Source organism: Palaemon carinicauda, chromosome 2 (assembly GCF_036898095.1).
Source record: "Palaemon carinicauda isolate YSFRI2023 chromosome 2, ASM3689809v2, whole genome shotgun sequence".
NCBI classification, from domain to species: Eukaryota; Metazoa; Arthropoda; class Malacostraca; order Decapoda; family Palaemonidae; genus Palaemon; species Palaemon carinicauda.
Window position 1 is genome coordinate 143505811 of NC_090726.1, and position 6430 is coordinate 143512240.

Sequence of the window (6430 nt, forward strand, 5' to 3'; positions counted from 1 at the left end):
CAGAGGTTACAACCCTCGCGCGAGCACCTTGTTGGTGTCATATATCTAACAAGGGCGTGTGTAAACCACTATTCACAGGCTGTCTTCCATTTAGATAATCCCTTCATCAAAGGGGAGGGCCGTGACAGGCCCTAGAGAATACAGTTGGGCTACCCTACCAACACCTACTACTCTCGCGCTCTCCAGTTCATCCTTCTGTTTTGGACTTGCCCGCTAAGTCGTTTTTATTTTGTTAGGTGTGTTTCGAAAGTGAATGTCGTTAATTCAACATGACTGACGTTGCTACTTCACCTTTAACAATGTTAAGTACCATAGTTTGTTTTGACAGTTTTTCAGTACCGGGCATTTGTTCTCGTTCCAGTAATGTGGATTTTAATTTTGGAAGAGGCTTGGCCGTCCTCGGTATCGGCAGCCATTTTGGTTTTGTTCGATTCGGTAGTTTTTCAAGTTAATATTGCCCTTCTGGTACTCTGTCATCTAGGTTATATCACTTACGTTTTATGACCAATATTATTATCATTATTTGTTATTGTTTTTTACTATGGTATTTATTTGCTAGCAAGTCCAATTTGGACGAAGAATATCGATCTAGTCTTTGTTATAGTTATGTTCATGCCTCAGGAAGGTGCTTGATTTAGACTATATCTTTATGTTTAATTGTTACGTTGTCGTTATTCTTCGTTCTTGGTTATTACAATTTTATCATTATTCTTATCATATTATTGTGTGATTTTGGTTTTTATTATGTAACCTTGAGAGCGTGAGCATAGAGTGCTCGTATTCTGTTTCTACAGGAGCGAGTTACCCCTTCTCTAGTTTTCTTAATTAAGCTCGAGTAGAGGAAGTGGATTTCCCGTTTTCCGTTTTATATGATCACGAGTTATTCCTGCCTTCTCTTATTCTCCGAGTGGATGATATTACGTTTAATGATATTCACGATTTATTGATGTGGTTACTGTTAATAGAGCTAGCACTATTAATAGGTTACATTAGTGTACGAGTCATTATTTGGGGTCGCTTTATGACGACACCCTTAGCTCCGCCTTGAGTTATACTCCGCTATAATGGATACTCATTGGGTGAGAACTAGTCAGATATTTGGAGTGCAACGGTGAAATCCGCCACTCAGACTCCGGCTGAGGCCTTTTGCACACGAACCTTTGTCATGATTGATCACAATTACATTATAACGGCCCTTTTTTCATCGAATCTCCGGCTTCACTGGAGATAACACAGGCATTCAGTATGGAGGAATGTTATCGTACCGATGAGGGTCACGATTTCACGGTGACGGACATTTGTTACCGGATCTCCGGTACAAGCAGAGATCAATCAGACGATCAGAACCAGGGTACAAACCCCTTTTCATGAATAATCACCTTTCATTATTACGGTCCTTTTTATCGAATCTCCGGATTAACCGGATACCACACAGATGTCAGCATTGAGGTTAATATTATCTTACCTCTGATGTTCACGTTTTCACTATGACGGACCTTTGTCACAGGGTCTCCGGTGGCAACAGAGACCACTCAGACCACGGGTGGCCAATCTTTTGTTTTAGATGTAAAGGAAAGGATTTAACATGAATACAAAGTAAACTGTACTTACTTTAATGACACTTTGAATTTGCGTTGATAATATTCATTAGTTATTCTTGAAAGTCCTAATGAAAATATATGAACATATTTAGCAATTTTAAAGAAAAGTCATTCAATTTACTATCTATGGGGTATAGTGCTCCACTTGTAATCGTACAATGCGACACTGTTGGCGCATGAGTCATAGGTTGGCCACCCCTGACTCTGACGTTCAGAACCGGGGTTAACATTATTTTACCGATGAGGTTTATAATTACATGTTATGTAGTTACTGGATATTAATATACTATTGATTCATCTGTTCACTGACCGGAGTCTCAAGGAACAGTAGATAGCCTCTCATGGCATGGTTGGTTTCGACCTGGCTTTTCATTAGAAGGGGCTAGCGTTCGATCCCAAGTACTGAGTAGAAATTTATTTCTATTTTGAACACTATGTTGTATGGATATCTATCCATATTTGTACATATTTATACATATTTATAATTAAATATATGCATAAATATAACCGTTATTTTTAGTTTATACTTCATATTTATAATTAAATATATGCATAAAAATAGCCATTATTTTTAGTTATACTGATTTGGTTGATCCCAGCCTGTGAATGGGATCACTAACCAGGGTTTCAAGGAACATCCAGATTTATGTCTCCTTTCTATTACAGAAGGTCCGCCTACATGGTATGGTTCCCGGAGTCATGCACGATCTGCTACGAGCTGTCCTCCCTACTCCTGACCCATGAGGTAAGTTGGTTCTAATGTTTCTATTTGGTATACTTGGGCGATGATTGAATTTGATCCGGATTTATGTATGCATTACTTATTGAGAACGGTCTTCTCCTTCATCACTAATCCCCTCACTTCTTTCAGGACGACGGTGAATCTCTCCGGCCTGCGAGAGTGGCTCCCCGCCCTTGGGTATCAAGGTTTGGAAGGAATGCTCCATCTAGAGGACCCTATCTCCTCGGAGTGTCCTCTCTAGGGTTGGACATCGACCCCATGGATGGGCAGGTAGGTGGTGATGAGTTTGGAGCCTTCAGCTTTGCAATTACCTGCGGCACCTACCTAGGACCCTCAAAAGATCCTGATGTTCATATTCCTTGCATAAAACTGTGACTGCTAAAAGCCAAGGGTAGGGTTAAAGAGCAGATACAACACATTCTAGGGGGCTATGACGGAGCTCAAAGATATGGTGGTGAGTCGGATCCGTTCAGGAACTAGGATGTCCCCCCCTACAGCCCCAGGAGTATCGAAGTAACCTCCTTCGATAAAAACAACACATAGAAATTTGCCTTACATGTACCATATATGGATGGTACCATAACTCTGGATGGCATAGATGTCCGCCCTCTGGAGGACCTAGAATTTACTCTCAAGGACTAGAATACCCATTCAACCGATTCGTTCGATTGAAAGAGCATGACTTGGTTAGGTTAGGCAAGGTACCGAAGGTAACGGTATTATTTCCTAAAGCGCAGGCCCGATCTGTCTGGACCAGGATGTTGTTGGTCTGGGGGGTACGATAATTCCAAGATCACCCCACGCAATGGGGAATACGCCATATCTACAACGGCTATCATTGTTGCCTTGCCTATTACGGATAATTGGACAGGTCTTACTATTCAAGCTGACAAGAAGGTTCAGCCATGCCGGCTCTTAAAGAGCCGGACCCCACCTCGGGGAGACCCTAGCCTCGGTTTACCCCACTGAGACTTTGTTTCGGATATTCATGAAGAACCAATCTCTGCCCTTCTAATTCGACCTACACGTTTGGTGGTCTGATCGGGTTAGTTGTAGGAAATACGTTCTGTCTGTGGCCTCTATTAGACAGGAATCGAGCAGGCTGATAGTTTCCCCCTGATGGGGTAAAACCCTCTTCCCTCAGGAGGAGGTGAACAAGGTTCTGCAAGATGATACGAGTGAAACCCAAAATTGCAGGAAAGAAGGTCGAAGACCAAAAGCAAGCTTTCTTCAAGAAGAAGCAGAAAGTTGCCCTCTACAAAACGAACCGGGGTCACTGCCATCAATAGTCAGTTACCCACTCGACATCACAGTCTTCCTCTGATTCGACGACTATGCATCCGGATCCCCCCTCATCAGGTGGGATACCTCACTGGTTCCCCCGGTACACAGCCCAACCCCGTTTGGAGGCCCTCGCCTGCATTCAGCCCTAGCTCTGAACCCTCAGGTTCCTTTCGTGGACATCAGAGAGTAAGGTACAGGAGTAGAAGACAGTTCCGCCATCAAGGCGGACCTAGGAAAAAGGGGGCTCGGGGAAGGAAAGGACCTAGATTCACTCCCTCACAACGAGGTAGTCCCGGTAGGGGAGAGACTGTACCACTTTCAAGACCATTGGACCTTCAGTCCGTGGGCTCATAGCATAATCTCTAAAGGTTTGAGGTGGAAATGGCCACAAGGTCCTCCTCCTCCACCAGTGACCCTCTCCCAGAAATCCACTCCCATCCTGAAAGAGTACACCACAGAGTTACTCAAGAAGGAAGCAATCAAAGGGGACGGATCACCGAAGTTCCAAGGCCGCCTGTTCACAATTCCGAAGAAAGGCTTGTCGGCATTGAGAGTGGACCTGGACTTGTCAAAGCTAAACTCTTACATTCTCTGCGGCAAGTTCCAGATGATGACTATCTCTCAGGCGGAACAGGACGATTTGGCGCCGACTCTTTGGCGCTGACGATTTGGCGCCGCCATTTTGGCGATAGACAGTTTGGCACTCATTGTTTTGACGATGAGCTGTTTTGGCGCCAAGAAACAAACTCAAGAACCATCTGCAAATTTGTGTCTCGTTTAGTGATCACCTCATTACACCAAAGGCGCCTGCAAACCCTCTCAGTTTAAGTGAATTAGTAATACTGGACGAGTACAAACTTTACCTTACGCACGGTGGTCAATTTGAAGACTTTTTGCTTGGAGATAGCAAAGATAAACATGACAGAATTTTAATATTTGGTAGAAAGACCTGGGTAAATATTTTACGTAATTCTGATGTGTGGTACGCCGATGGCACGTTTAAGATGTCTCCTCCGTTATTTGCACAGGTTTACGTAATTATGGCAAGAAACATGAAGGAGTTCTCCTTATACTATACGCCCTAGTACCTAATAAGCGTCGAACAACGTACGTGAAAATGTTTCGAATGATAACTGATATGTCTACAGAGTTGCAACCAAAGGGCATTTATTGTGACTATGAACAAGCAGCTTTTTGTGCAATGACAGAATGTTTTCCGGATGTGGAGTTGAAAGGCTACTTCTTCCATTTTGCACATAATATTCATAAGCACCTGAAACAAATTGGGCTCCAACATTTGTATAATAATGACCCCGACTTCTCAGTAAAAGCCAAAATGATCGTTGCTTTATCTTTTGTACCCATTTCACACATGGATGTTTACATCGATGCTTTGGCGCAATATTTACCTGACGAACTCCAGCCGTTAATGAACTGGGTCGAAGATAATTATGTAAGAAGACCTATGAGGAGGGGAAATGGCCGACGTTCACCACTTTTTCCTACGCAAATGTAGAATATGTATAGTCGAACGATATTAGGTGAGGACAGGACAAACAATCATGCTGAAGCTACGCACAGGAAAATCTGTGCAGAACTTGGAATGAACCACCCAGTTATATGGAAATTCATCGATGGCATAAAGAGAATTCAGAAAGGACGCGATTCTTATTATGAACAACTAATGGCTGGGAATCCTCTTGCTCGAAAACGCTTAAAATACATTAAGACTGATGAACGCATTTTTACTTCAGTACAACAGTTTGATCCAAGGGAACCACTGGAATACTTACGTGGCTTGGCATATAACTATGAAATGCATTAACATGTTGGTGAAAATATTTAATTTTATTTAATTTTTGTAGCATTTTAATACTGTATTGCTGAAAATAAATAGAACTTTTTTTTTATTTTTATGTTATTTTTACCCATGCAATATATATAAACACACATGCATATATATATATATATATATATATATATATATATATATATATATATATATAAGGTCAGAAAACGTTCAAGCTGGCGCCAAATGGGCTAGCGCCAAAATGACGAGCGCCAAAACCATTTAGCGCCAAAACGGCGGCGCCAAATGATCGTCGCCAAAAGAGCGGCGCCATAACGTACTGGACTCCTCTCAGGTACGGACCTTACTTCCTCGTGGGGCCGTCACCACCTCTGTCGATCTTACCGACGACGGTTATCATGTGCCTATAGCTCGAAACTTCTCTTCTTATCTGGGTTTCCGCCTAGGCAGGAAAGCCTTTGCGTTCAAGACAGGCTCTTCAGCCTCAACATTGATCCAAGGATATTCACGAAACTGGGAGAGACAGTGTTAGAACAACTCGGGAACCAAGAGATACAGTTCATGGCTTATCTGGACGGTTGGCTCATTTGGGCCCGGTCGGCCATAGAAGGCAACAGAGCTACGAAGGAAGTACTTCGATTTCTCGACAACCTGTGATTTCCGGTCAATCTCCAAAAGTCTCGCCTGCAACCATCAGGCCACTTAGAATGGTTAGACATTCAGTGGCACCTTTCGAAGCACACGTTGTCTCTCCCTTCCAAAAAGGTAAGAGGAATAGCTTCCAAGATCAAGAATTTTCTCAAACACAAACGGATGTCCCGAAGAACCTAAGAAAGTATCATCGGCCTTCTCCAATTCACTTCAATAACAAAAATTCAAAGACATCAATCGAGTTTGGAGAAAGAGAGCTACAGTACCGTTAAGAGACAAGGTCTCGAAGATCCCCTCTGTCTTGAAAATGAGACTACGCCCATGGTCCGAACCGAAGAACCT